The sequence below is a fragment of the Anopheles arabiensis genome, chromosome 3, assembly GCF_016920715.1.
Source record: "Anopheles arabiensis isolate DONGOLA chromosome 3, AaraD3, whole genome shotgun sequence".
NCBI lineage: Eukaryota > Metazoa > Arthropoda > Insecta > Diptera > Culicidae > Anopheles > Anopheles arabiensis.
In genome coordinates this window covers 55,467,730-55,482,884 of record NC_053518.1, presented here as the reverse complement: position 1 = coordinate 55,482,884, position 15,155 = coordinate 55,467,730, and the positions used below count along the sequence as shown (strand labels likewise).

Below are 15,155 nucleotides of genomic sequence, written 5' to 3'. Positions count from 1 at the left end.
AACACATGCTGATACTCCATGAAAACACTAAGAGTCGCATATGATTACTATTAAACGAAGGTGATGGTTCAAATTAAGAAACAAATGAATTGTGAATTTCGAAAGTGGAGAGTAATACAAACCTACAGTTATATTGACTTATTAATAATATTAAAAATATTTTCAAAACTTACAATAAACGCCGGTTTCCAAATTTATATTTACGCGTACGGCTTGCGAAAGAAAATGTTCATCTTTATGATAAGGATTTTATTACACACATTCGACCAGAGCATGGACTCCGTTCGCCGAAATCCGTTCGCCGCAACACTCAATCTGCACTCATTTGCATTCATGAGAGAGTGCCGTCACTCACTTTTCATTTAGAAATCCGTTCGTTCCCGTTTGTATGGGACGAAATTCGCGAGGTTTTGAAGCAATCGTCACTCGCCTTCCAACCATGACCAAACGCACCCATCATCAAGGTGTTGACCAAAATTTCGCTGTGTGCATTAGACACACACTCGCTCCTCCAGCCCTCCATAGCTCAACGCTCCCGCCGTTGCGATGATTGGAGAATTTTCGTTCTGAGTGTGATACCCTGAAGCGCAAGAGATGACACTATCAGCCATAGCATGGACTCCGTTCGCCGAAATCCGCATGATGTGAACGTTCGAAACTTATTGCCAGAACGAATGCAAAGTTCATTTGGGAACGATCTGTGCCGGGTAATGCAGTGAAAATCATTTAATGTTTAATGTTTAATGTTTAATGTTTAAGTTAAAAATTGTTCGGATCATTAAATTAACACGTTGACGCACACTGAACGATACGACGTGGGAGCGCGCTCAGGGACAACCCAAGTAGCAACCGAAGCCTGTTTCTCCCAGTTTCAACCCCCTCATGTCCAAAAACTGCCTTCACTCACTATACCTATCCCATTCCTACATTCTACAACGTTTGTTGCGTTCTCGCTCTTCAGGGTGTTAGTCAATTCTCTCTTGCCACACGAAGAGAATTCTCCTGCACACTTCGTGTATTTGATTCTACCCATCCCTGTTGAACACAAGTAATTTTCTTCCATTGCACTCATCTGGGTGTTTGCTCTTTTCCATCCAAGCCAAAGAGCGACTTCAGTGTGCTCTGAACCGTGGACGTGAGAGTGTGTGCTGCGTGAACTATTTTTCCTGCGTAAAACACTTTCCCGTACTGCACCATCCGCGGTGTTCTTTCTGCTTTATCGGAGGACAAATTGTTTACCTCTAATTGTTTCGGTAAGTGTCTTTTTCTAAGTGTTTAGTGCTATGTGACATTTATTCTAATTAAAACATTGTACTTTACATGTTTCAGATGTGTGCTGCTACCGCTAGCTGTTCGCCAAACCTCTTCAAATTGCGACAATGTGTGCACAGGCGTTCAATGTTCAATTGATCTTCAAGCCTAAAGGTAAGTTTGTCACATCTTTGTATCAAGTGTAATCTTTTTAACAAAGTGTGTCTATTAATTTCATCAACAGCCTTCATACAACACCGCAGTTGAGGCGCGCCAAATCTGATGACATCTTCCCTGAACCAAGCAGGCTGAACACTCGCACCACCAAACGGGCTCCAGCGCGGAGTGAAGAGGGAAAAAGAAGAGAAGACAGAATTGGAAACAGCCGCGCCAGGATACCAACCACCGTGTGTTAGGCATGTGTAAAATGAACGAGAATCGCACCGTTCGAACAGTTCGGTAAAGTGCACGAACGAACGAGGTTCTTAACAAAAAGAACGACCAGGACTTTTGGAAGAAACTGACTACACCGAACGCGTTCGAACGTTCCGGTCAGTGTTCGACGGCACACATAAATGTGGTAATGAAACGTGCAAAATCATATTGCTTTCTCGCTTTTTCTCGCACCGTGCGAACGGGTCGTCAGAGATCAAAATGTACCCTGTTGGTGTTGAAATCGTACCCATACAACTCAATTCCTCGAACGCCGTCGAATTTGTCCAGCAGTGTTCGATACGTGTGCTGTTGGTGTGGAAATCGTATCTATACGACTGAATTCATCGAACGCGTTCGAACTGGCTCATTTGTGTTCGATCTGTGTTCTGTTGGTGTGTAAATCGTACCTACACAACTGAATTCATCGAACGCGTTCGATCTGATCCGTTAGTGTTCGATCTGTGTTCTGTTGGTATGTAAATCGTACCTACACGACTGAATTCATCGAACGCGTTCGAACTGGTGTTCGATCTGTGTTCTGTTGGTGTATAAATCGTAACTACACAACTGAATGCATCGAACGCGTTCGATATGATCCGTTAGTGTTCGATCTGTGTTCTGTTGGTATGTAAATCGTACCTACACAACTGAATTCATCGAACGCGTTCGAACTGGTGTTCGATCTGTGTTCTGTTAGTGTATAAATCGTACCTACACAACTGAATACATCGAACGCGTTCGAACTTGCTCATTTGTGTTCGATCTGTGTTCTGTTGGTATGGAAATTATACCTATACAATTCAATAGATCGAGCCCGTTCAAACGGATTAGTCATTGTTCGCGAATGAACTGAACTGAATTGATTGCGCTCATCATGTTGATCCATATTTAAGTAGTTTTTTAATAGAATCCTTGAGTGTGTATAAGGCATGGGGTACAATATATGCAGGAGACATTTTTGCTAGTATAAGTTTTTTACATGCTAGTTTTTGGTCGGTTTTGCGATGGATTGTGTTGACCAGACAGCCGAGTGTTTAATGTTTTTAAATTATTGGTTTTAACCTCAGAATGAGTACTTCTTTGGCTACAGTATGCGTCTATGGTGGGTAAATGAAAAAGATAACGAGCGTTTTTTGTGAATAAAAACCCCATGAAACAAAGAACGAAAGAATCGTCGTTTGCGTTCGGTTCTTTTTGGTGAGCGAACTAGTTCGTTCGCGTTCGGTGAAAAGAATCGTTTTGCCCATGCCTAGTGTGTATGTAAGTATGTGAGAACACATGTGTGAATCCTCTTGTGGGAACTGCTAAAAGAAGAGAATAAAGAGTGTGAAGTAGCTAGGCTGCCGCAACCAAATCAAGAGAGTGAATTCTCATTTCAATCCGAAAAACTGGGAGAGAGTGATGACATGCGAGAGAGAATAAAACTAGAAACATGAGAGAGGGCCGCACGAAGCGCTTTCGGTTTTTTTTGCCTTCGCGCACATTTTGCTTTATGCGCGCGAAAAAGTGAGAATTGATGAGCGCGATGGCTCCCATACAAAGGCCTTCGGCTTTGCTATCTGGGAAGGTGCAAGAGAGCGATCGACGGCCCGAGGCCTTCGTTTACGGGTAGTGCCGAATGGAGCCGAACGCGTAGTTCAGCACCCGTTACTTAGCAACAGGCCTGAGTAGCAAGGCTCTGCGCTCAGTGCCCAAGATATCTATAACATCTTCCCTTTTTAAATCAGCCGGTAAGCGCTGAACCTACGAAGCAGTCTTCTAGCTCTTGAAGATCGTCATGGTAGTCGAGTCTGCTCGAGAATGTCTTCTACAGCACCCGATGGTGGATGGTCTGCCTCTCCTTGAGCTGCCGGGGATGATGTTGTTACTTCTGGTTGCGATACTGATACCAGCGCCACCGGCTCTAACCCCAGAGAGGGGTGTTGCTCTGCCGGCAAACACCACTCGTCCATCAGTATCTGCAAGGGCAATTGCTACTGATGTTGATCGCACCCTATGGGAGACGTAGCGCGCCCGCGAAGCTGATTCGCATGACGTCTAAGCTTCCGCTTCCCTACAGCGATAACCTCGTCAGCGTTACGGCGCCCAAACTGCGCACGATATTTCCTGCAATCCATTTCCAGGAATTTCCCCGGTAGATTTTGGCATAAACCAAGTCACCAGCCCGCTATTTTGTTGGAATGCATCTGCCGTTAGACTCGGGCGATGGTGCGGGTCGAAGCAGGTAGCGGATCGTCCTAACCGTTCGACCGAACATGAGGTCCGCCGGAGTGCAATGGTCTTATGTGGAATTTAGAGTGCAACGATATGTTTGGAGAAACAGATCTAAGGCTTCCTCCAGCGATGCGTTTCCGGTGCGGATTTTTCTCAGGGCCCGCTTGAACGTGTCAACGAAACGCTCGGCCTGCCCGTTCGATTGTGGGTGGATTGTGGTAATGATACAGGGTTTCGACTCATATAATGGACACTTGATCCACCCGTTGGAATGTTTGAAATGGTAAGGGGATGTTTGCAACGTTGCTATGGAGGTTTGCAGGCATATAGGGGAATCTTCCTGCATAGGAGTTTTGCATCCAGCTATGGAGCGCTCGGTTGTAGCGCTGTAGAAACTCACCTATATTTTTTCAAAAAGCACCGCGTGATGATTTAAGAATTTGAAGTGATTAAACACATGTTTTAGGATCGTTAGGAAAAAATTGTAATTAATCCGCAATAAAATTTATGCATAATAACTATTCACTATGTAACTGTTTCCTACGTCCTATCCGATTCAACATTTAATTCTTCTATTTCTTCACATCATCAACATTTTCTGACGTATTTAAATATGAAGATTCTTCTGGGAGTGTTCAAAGTATTGGAATAAATCGTTTGACAAATGACTACCTTCAGTGATTCCAGGCTGGTCCTTTGAATCAATTATTATTAACGACCGATTCGATCGTAAGGTGTTGTTCCCAGTAATTATCGATAGAGGGCGACACGGCCCGCGTTTAGTGTGGTCAACGTTCAACGCTGATCGGGCCGAGTATTCCCGAACGCTTACGATCGGAGCTGCAGGAGAGAACAAAGTTCATTCTTTCTCCTAACCCCGAGACAAGCGACGGATTTTTAGCTTCGGAAATAAAAATATCGATGCTTAAAAAACGCTTGATTTGATAAAAAACAATTTACTTGGGCTGAAAGAAAGAATCCTGTTGCAGTTCGCAACAGATGTAATGAGGGTAATAAAAGAAGGGGGTAATTTGATTACAAGGTAGTATTGAACACTATTTAAATATGTTTATTTGAATATGAGGAAAAATATCGCTGCAGAGAAGAAATAGTAGCGTAGAGAATGTAACATAGAAGAATTTTTACAGCCAATTTAAATAACAACTCATATATCATTTCCTACAAACAATAAAAAAAAACATGTGTTTAATCACTTCAAACTCTTATATCATCACGTGGTGCTTTTTGAAAAAAATCTAGGTTTAATTTTTACAGCGCTACAACCGAGCCACAGTGGTTTGCTTCAGAGCAATCGGCGGACATTGCTATTTACTGTCAGTGTTTGGCCTATTTTAGTAGCTATTGACTCGACTTTCACATCTAATATAATTACTTAGATTGTTAAATTATTTTGGACATGCAGATGGCGCCACTAGTCGATCTATTTTTAGCTGCAGTCCCGCCATGCAATTGACAGGGATTTGCGAGGGCGCGCGAGGGCTCGCACGCCATACAAGTTCACCGCCCCAGAGCCCTCGCATTAAAGAGCTTGCGAGGCTTGGTAGTTTTTTCCCCTCAAACAATGCGAGGGTTGCGAAAGATTTCATGTACTCGAAATCTTATGGTATTTTAAAAAATCGTTGATTTTTATTCAAGAATTATATTTTGAGCGGTAGTATTTGGCGAAAAGATCACTATTTAGATTTTTGTGGATTTTTGAAAACTAAAATGTCAAAATTCACGTGTTTAGTATGCTACAAATCGCACTGTTATACCTGCTCTCGGGGTGCTATAATTATAACTGCTAAAACTAGGTGTGAAAAAACTACCAAGGCTCGCAAGCTCTTTAATGCGAGGGCTCTGGGGCGGTGAACTTGTATGGCGTGCGAGCCCTCGCGCGCCCTCGCAAATCGCTGTCAATTGCATGGCGGGATGGCCAAGCTACACGTACCGGACGACATCGGACGATGCCATAAAACGTAGGACCGCAGACAAGAGATTCGCGTCGGGCCGGGCCGTGTCGGATTACAGCGGGCCGATTTTGTATGAGATTTGACAGTTGGCGTTAACGGATTTATGGCATCGTCCGATGTCGTCCGGTACGTGTAGCTTGGCCATCCCGCCATGCAATTGACAGCGATTTGCGAGGGCGCGCGAGGGCTCGCACGCCATACAAGTTCACCGCCCCAGAGCCCTCGCATTAAAGAGCTTGCGAGGCTTGGTAGTTTTTTCCCCTCAAACAATGCGAGAGTTGCGAAAGATTTCATGTACTCGAAATCTTATGGTATTTTAAAAAATCGTTGATTTTTATTCAAGAATTATATTTTGAGCGGTAGTATTTGGCGAAAAGATCACTATTTAGATTTTTGTGGATTTTTGAAAACTAAAATGTCAAAATTCACGTGTTTAGTATGCTACAAATCGCACTGTTATACCTGCTCTCGGGGTGCTATAATTATAACTGCTAAAACTAGGTGTGAAAAAACTACCAAGGCTCACAAGCTCTTTAATGCGAGGGCTCTGGGGCGGTGAACTTGTATGGCGTGCGAGCCCTCGCGCGCCCTCGCAAATCGCTGTCAATTGCATGGCGGGATGGCCAAGCTACACGTACCGGACGACATCGGACGATGCCATAAAACGTAGGACCGCAGACAAGAGATTCGCGTCGGGCCGGGCCGTGTCGGATCACAGCGGGCCGATTTTGTATGAGATTTGACAGTTGGCGTTTACGGATTTATGGCATCGTCCGATGTCGTCCGGTACGTGTAGCTTGGCCGTGACGGGTACTCTCTGGTGTAATTTTGATTTTCACTAGCGCACCTGGTGGCGTCTGACCGACGCATTTTTCCAAACAATTTGAAGCCGCTCCAGAAAATACGTTAATTTTCCATGTTTTTTACTTAAATCGGAGGAGAAAAGTTTTGTAAAACGTAGATACACATGTCTTGCACGCAGTGCATCCATTTTTGCAATGGAAAACGATGGAAAAACTACTTAATTTTGAGATCCGGCAGGTCCATTCCCTCGATGACCAAAAAAAGCTTCAACCAGCCGCCACCAGATGTGTTAGTGAAGATTGAAGTTACACTAGCGAGTACGGACAGTATCTCCCGGCCTTTACGTCTGACATACGAAGCAATTTTTGACGAATGTTTGGCTATTTATTTGGTGTATCGAGCTTGTATATGATCATTTCGTCTAAACCCGTCAAACATTGCGAGGGTTGCGAGTTCTATCATCTGCTTGAAATCTTATGGTATTTTCAACAATATTATTTTTTATTCATAAATTATATTTTTTGCCGTGTTATTCGTCGAAAAGATAACCATATCCAGTTTAGTGGATTTTTGCAAAATAATATTTCAAAATTCAGGTGTTTAGTATGCTACAAATCGCACTGTTATACCTGCTCTCGGGGTGCTATAATTATAACTGCTAAAACTAGGGGCCAAAAAACTGCCTAGGCTCGCAAGCTCTTTAATGCGAGGGCGGTGGGGCGGTGAACTTGTATGGCGTGCGAGCCCTCGCGCGCCCTCGCAAATCGCTGTCAATTGCATGGCGGGAAGGCCATTTCGTCGACACTGTATGTACTCGTTAGTGTAATTTCGATTTTCACTAGCTGTTGTGGGCAGCCGTGCCGACCCCTGGACTTGCCGTGGCAGTTGCGCTGCCACCGGTCAACGGCCAGGAGGACGACAGTGTACACGCACATTGTCGCACACACTAAGCAGCGCAAGGCTTAGTGTGTGCCGAGCGCCATACAGGCAGAGTGTGTTTGCGAGCCGATCGAGCAGGAGCTCTCGGCAGGGGCGCTCGGTGCGGCTGGTGCGCGGCCACCGCACTTGCGGTTTTAAAGTGTTAATCGTGTGTTCATTGTGTCTTTTATTTATATATGTACGTTTATAAGTGTTTTAATAAAAGTGTTAATCCTCCTCGCGTAGGGGGGGATCCTACAACGGACCGACGCAGCACGTAGGTCACCATCGCGGTTCCACCATCGCGCAACCGCCATCGCGCAGGATGGGCACGCTCGGGGCTTGCGCGAAGCCCTGAAGGGATCCTCACTCCGCTGCAGCATTATACCGGACAAGGCGAGGGGACATTCCGCTTTGGACCGTCGTCACACGGCATCACCGCCGCCCGCTGCAGCGTCATCGGACACACACTGGTGCAGCATCGTCATCGCGGCGCCACAGCCGCCCTTCTGCCCAGCATCATCGCGGAGCCCGATAAGGTACAGTGCTGAGGCATTTCGGCTGCCCCCTGTGGACCTTCATCGCCGGCGCTCCAGCTGCACAGGTGGATCTCGACGGCGACACCACTGTCGCCCCTGTGCAGCACCATCACATGTGTCCCGAGTGCACAGTCGTCGTGCGCGGCATCACGCTCGCCCGCTGTGCACTCGCATTGTCATCATCATCACCATCATCCTGCGCGCTGCACAGCAGTTCTGTGCAGTGGTACCGGCTGAGCGGTCCAAGCGCGCGCGGCACCACGGCCGCCCCCTGCTCAGCCGCACATCGACGCCCCAACGGCAGCAGCATCCGGAGAGCTGCCTCAGAAGCATCATCGGCGTCTGGTTCAATGGCCTACAACAGGGGTCTCCAAACTACGGCCCGCGGGCCACATGCGGCCCTCAAGAGCTTATGATGCGGCCCATGATGACTTTGCCAGAGTTAATATAAATATTACGTTATTATAACTTTTTCAAATGAAATTGTATGTTTTACTTTTCTTAGACTAAAATCAAGTTTTAGTAACACGAAATTGTCCAAGTATCGTTAGTATTTCGTTATAAAAACGAGAATTAAACGTTTACTCATCAGTTAAAGGTAGCGTCAAATTTTGAAACAATGCGGCCCGCGAGCTGAAAAGTTTGAATCAGAATATATGTTTATTGATATTTTTCTATTAAGTTCATGTGTACATTTGTTTTGCGAGATTTAGCGTAACGCTCGCTTTTCACCGCTGTAGAGCATTTTGCCAAGAGGCAGTTTGTTTTGGTTTTAGAAAGCATGGTGTTAGGCCTAGGGCCTTTTTTTTACGCTATCTTAACTTAAACTAACTTATCTACTTAACACTATTAGATTAGGAACAAGACAAAAAAAAATTCAAAAATATGAAGGAAAGAAGGAAAAATATATATATATGTATATAAAAAGTGAAAAATTCAAAAGAGTGTCCTTAGAAGGGGTGAACCTGATGTTGCGCATTTTGCTTTAAGGCGTTCTGTTATCACATATCCAATTTCATCTATTGGATATGTACTGGTTTTTTCATATAGCTCCTCTAACCTGGTCCAGTAGGGAGCATTTGCAATTAATCGCAAAAATCGGTTCAACCCTATTTGAACACTGCGGATGTTGGTTGGGGCGCTATTTTTCCAAACCGAGATACTATAGGTAGCCATCGGAAGAACTATTTGTTTATAGATCGCGATCTTGTTCCTGTTGCAAAGGCGAGAGCCGCGATTAACTAAGGGATACAATTTTTTAAGCAGGACATTGATCCGTGTTGCCAGCTCTCGGGTATGGTGATGATAAAGCAGCTTGTTGTCCATGAGTAGTCCCAGATACTTTACCCTTGACAACCAAGGGATTGTTGTTCCTCCCGCAGTCAGCTGGTGGCCAATCGGGTTTAGTAGCTGGTGCCTTAGCCGGTGTGGGACAATCATGGCTTGTGTTTTTGCGTTGTTGATGCGGATTCTCCATTCAGCAGCATAGCCTTGTAGTACGTCTAAGCAGCGCTGAGCGCCGCGTCTGAGTTCTGCTGGTGTTCTGCCCTTAGTAGCGATCGCCGTGTCGTCTGCAAACAGGAACAACTGGGCACCGCTAGGAAGAGCAGGAAGCTGAAAAGTTTGGAGGCCCCTGGCCTACAACAACAGCATCATGCTGCAGTTGCACCGACAACAACAACAACAACAATAACAACACGGAACGAGCGCAACGGAACGAGTGGCTGCAACGGAACGAGCGAGCGCAGCACATCGGCTGCCCCCTGTTGCAGCCCGCAACGCTCATCCCGTCGAGCGTTAGACACGGAGGCCGGTCAACTCCCCCCCCCTCCCCGTTTTACACAGCGCTACTTGAGCCGTACGCTTGCCACTCCGGTTTTAAGTACATTAAAACTGCTGCGTTGGCTTAAGCCGTACCGGCTTAATTAAAACGGGGAGATGTTGTGGACAGACCGCTGCCTCATCCTGAGGGCTCACTGTTGACAGCAAGGCTGTCATCCTGTGACGTCCTCAGTGAGGATCGCGGCGCGAGCAGGACCAGTCGTCCTCTCCCCGCATTACGTGCGTGTGTTATTGTATGACATATACACTGGTGGACATAAAAATAGGAACTTTTTTCTGTGACCGAAAGACATAGTTCTTGTCAGAAATATTTGGTAGCCCTGAAAAGGACTGTTTAAGTGGTTGTTGGGAGGAGGTGTTGCGGTGTTCCACTGAGCGAAAACACATTCTAACGGTCAATCTGGTGACCGTTATTCGCTATCACTTCCTGACAGCGTTTGGCCATATCGCCGATGAGATTACGGCATTCGCTTCTGTCTATGCGTTCCCACATAGCCTTGCAGCGTGTCCATAGATCATCGGCTGAACGTGCAGGCTGGTTCTTAAGCTGACGCTTGAGAGTTGACCACAGATTTTCAATCGGGTTGAGGTTAGGACTCAACGCAGGCCACGGTAGAACTTGCACATCCTGGTTTGCCAAATAACATTTAACTGTTCGCGATGTGTGCTTAGAGTTGTTATCATGCTGAAAGATGTAATGCTCTTCATCTCCGAATTGTTGTCGGGCGTATGGCAATATCTTACGACTAAGTATTTTTCTATACCCTTCCGAGTTCAGTGTCCCGTTGATACGGAACAAAGGACCCGTGCCGTGCCAGGAGAAGCAACCCCACACCATTACGTGGCCGCCTCCGTGACTAAGGGTTTTTATCGTATTTTTCGGATGATACGCCTGATTAAGAAAGCGCCAGACGTATTTAATGCCGTCCGAACCATCCAGATTGATTCTGGACTCATCCGAAAAAATGATTTTGCTCCACCAAAAGATGGATGCAGCTAATGTTCTTCGGCAAACCGAATGCGCGCTTCTACGTGGTGCGGCTGCAGCTTACGAACCTTCCTCGGTCTCCGGGCACAGAACCCAGCGGCGTGTAAACGGCGAGACACCGTTTTCGCCGAAAAGCTCCTGCTTGATACGAGTGCAAGTTTTGAAAGGATCCGCCCTGATCATCTCAACAATCCGCGCGTCAACGTCGGCCGTTGTTTTTCGCGGACGACCTGTCGATTTACCCGTAGCCTCGCTACGAATGGCGTTGTCCACAAACGTCCGCGAACGGCCGAACGCCTTGCAGATTGTCTTGATTGGCACGTTCTCACGATACAGCCCCTGAATGTGTTTTCGCTCCTCTGGTGTGCAGTGCTTTCCGCGACCCATGATGATTTTGTGGAATTTTTAAACAGCAACCTTTCACCTTGACCACTGATGGAAGAATGAAGCACAACACGGTTTGGCTCTCCTTTTATACTGCCGCAAAACGCTACCGGCACTCAAAACTCAGATAAGTAGCGCAACAAAAATGAGAGTATAAAAGGCAAAATTCGGCTATTGCAAATTCAGTACGCCTCGAACTGTTGGCGATGACACACCTAGTGAATGCAAAAAAAACACACAAAATTTTTTTTCCTATTTTAATGTCCACCAGTGTACCAAAGATAATGATAAAATATATATATTCTGTTTGTGCCGTACACACCCCGTTTTATGTTTGTTCTGTGCGGACACAACACTAGCGCATCTGGCGGCGGCTGGTGGAAGCTTTTTGGTTATCGAGGGAATGATCATCTCGAATCTCAAAATTAAGTAGTTTTTCCATCGTTATTTGTCATGAAAATGGATGCAATGTGTGCAGAACATGTGCATTTACCTTTAACAAAGCTTTTCCAGTCCAGTTTAAGTAAAAAACATGGAGAAATAACCTATTTTCTGAAGCGGCACCAAATTGTTTAGCAAATGCCTCGGTATTTGCCGCCGCCAGATGCGCTAGTGAAAATCGAAATTACACTAGCGAGTACAGACAGTGTCCCCCGACCTTAACAGTGTACAGTATCGGACATTAAGATAGGACCGGACGTTCATCACCGACCTGGATGCTACCTGACTGCACTGTCTTGTGGCTACTTATGATGAGGAATTCCGTCTTTTTATGGGCGATTTCTAGCCTCATTTGTTGCATCCACGACTCGATTCTGCTTACGGAGTCGTGTAGCATATCTGCTATACAGAACTAATTATAATACACACTATCAGCTATAGACACATTGGAAAGCCAAATCACACCATTGTAACACATTCATTATAACACACTCAGTAAATCAGATCATACCATACACACCCGGAAGAGCTCAGGCCACACCGTTCATATAAAAACAATTGTGACACACTTAACAGAACCAACCGAAACGTACAACATAAGCAGGAACAGTTTATGCTTTATAACCCAAAACAGGAACTTAGTGACAAGAACCATCGTTCTTGTCAACAAAAGACAAACGTAATTAGCTTAGTGAAAACAATAACTTTTCAACATACAACTCGGAACCAAATGTGAGAAACCCTTAACTTCTTTTGAGTATAAATAAAACCAACTCCGATCATGGCAAGTCAGATTCGTTCGGACTGTCAGGATAGGACTATGCCCATCCTACATCTATCGAGTTCTCATTTAAAGAGTTTAGATATGTCCCCCTGCCCAAGGTAAGGCCTCTAAACTCCAACGTTTCCAGTAAGGGAAACCTCCTAAAGGTTTCTATGATCGCCTGGACGATCAAGTGTCGAACGTCCGCTTCGAAGCAGTATCCACCTCAGTTCTACTTAATTCGGCAAACGATGACGAAGGCCACCCTGACCAACGCGAGTTCAAAGTTACTACATGGCAACCGTCCCAAAATCGAACATACCGGGACTATCTCAAAACATACCACATGACGACCGTAACAGTCATCAAACATATTACAGTCGGATGTGAGGAGTTCAATCTCTTCTATTGACTCACCAAGGACAGTAAGAGCAATATCATCAGCAAAACCTATCACTTCAGCTCCTGGAGGAAGCCCTAGGGTCAAAACTCCGTTGTACATAACATTCCAGAGAGTTGGACCCAAAATAGAACCTTGAGGAACGCCAGCGGTGATGCTCATTTTTTTGATTCCCAGATCTGTGTCGTATAAAAGCATACGGTGATCCAAATAGCTTTTCAACAGCCTACAGAGGTACGGTGGAACCATCATCTTGGAGAGAGCTGCATGTATGGCCTCCCAGTTGGCACTGTTGAAAGCATTCTTTACGTCAATCGTAACGATCGCGCAGTATCTGTTTTCTGTCATCTTTTTTAGCAAGGCGCTTCGTCCTTTCTTTAAAACAGCTGCGATCGCTTCACCAGTAGACTGCCCCTAGCTAAAGCCAAACTGTCTGTCCGACAGTCCGTATTCGCCTTCTGTATAGACAACTAATCGGTTGAGTATTAGGATTTCTAGTATCTTGGTGAAATTGTCGATCAATCCTAAAGGCCTTAGTGCTGATGCATCGCCGGTGGGCTTCCCAGGCTTTGGTAGAAGAACGAGTTTTTGTCGCTTCCAGGGTATCGGAAAAAAACCAGTATCGAAGCAGTTCTGGAACACTGATAAAAAAACTTCTGGGTACGCTTTGATAGCTGCTTTCATCGCTTCAATGGGGATACCGTCCGGACCAGGTGCCTTCCCCAGTTTGAGATGGTCTGCAGCCTTCTGTAGTTCATCAGCGGATATTGACACAGATTCAACATCAGGATTGCGGGGTATATCACGTGGAGTTTGTGGCTCATGGTTAGGAAACAACTGTTCAATGATAGTCTTGAGCACGGTTGGGTTCCTTTCCCTAGGTAGGTCTTGGCCGACCATTTTACCCATTAGCGTTCGGTAAGCACCAAACGGGTGTGTGTGTGTGTGTGTGTGTGTGTGTGTGTGTTTTTTTTTTCTTATTGCGCTAAGCGTGGTGTGGTTAAAAAACTACGTATCATACGGACGTCACACGATGCGGCGGTCATACGGACGTAAACTTTGGTGTAAACTGGATTTCAGCCAAACAACCCTATGATCTTTTGACAGGAAGTTTGCGATTTCCCATACAAATCAGGCGTAAACTTTTTGAGTTTATGCCTCGTGTGATGTCCGTATCACAATCGAATCCACTCCTGTCATTCGTTCGTCCAATATGGCGTTCCCGCCAAACGTATAAGCCCACCTAGTCCCTATACCTAAAGTGGATAGAAAGGAGGTGTCGTCATGTAGAACAATTGGGCATCGAGGCTTTAGGGGCGCCACAAATGTGGTCCCTAATTTTTTAAAGAAATGATACGCAACACGCTTTGCGAACTACGTTTTACGTTTTACTAGAGTTCGGTTTGCCGGTCTCGTAGCACAGTCGTCAACTCGTACGACTTAACAACATGCCCGTCATGGGTTCAATCCCCAAATAGACCGCGCCGCCATACGTAGGACTGACTATCCTGCTATGGGGGGGAATCAATTAGTCACTGAAAGCCAAGGCCACTAGTGGGTACAGGCAGGCCTTGACCGACATCGGTTGTTGAGCCAAAGAAGAAGAAGAAGAGTTCGGTTTATTCGTTTTTTTACTAAGCCGCGGAACAGTGAGTTCGGGAGAGACGCAAAAATTGCTGTTGCTCGATCGAGAGTTGCCGGAGAGGAGAATGTGTGTAGCAAGCCACCGGATAACCGAGACGGTGAAGCGTGCTATCACTAGTTGTCTCACTCTAGTTCGCCCGTAGAACATTTTTGGTCGTGGTTCTAGATGTATGCACCAGATGGAACTCTGGTCGCTACAAGGCTTTAGAAAAAAGCACAAAACCAGGATCGACGGCAGTTGTCAAATGCGACGAATATTGCTGGTATTTGGATATGATAAATGAATTGTGTTCGTTTAATAAACATTTGTTTAGCACTAAAAATTTGTATTCTGCATCCACACTCCATAAATCGGCATTTTATACGTTATAATGCAGCTGCTGCCTGTAAACAAATATCGACGGCTGTTGTCAAACTGAATCCCAAAATGGCAACATGCCAAACGCTAAGAAGACATCTCCTCTATATTCTTCCTAAGCTAAGAATCTATATTCGCTAAGAAGACCTTGCCTATACCCACTTTGCAACGACACATCAACCACAACAGCCATGGGAATTC

General features: G+C 45.5%; 1 long non-coding RNA gene across 1 annotated transcript; it reads left to right on the top strand.

The window, feature by feature from the left end:
- The first annotated feature begins 187 nt into the window (after positions 1-187).
- Positions 188-1,915, top strand: LOC120902161. Its single transcript, XR_005739382.1, has 3 exons — positions 188-1,253; positions 1,330-1,425; positions 1,496-1,915. It is a non-coding gene; the product is annotated as an uncharacterized LOC120902161 (long non-coding RNA).
- The last annotated feature ends 13,240 nt before the right edge of the window (positions 1,916-15,155 follow it).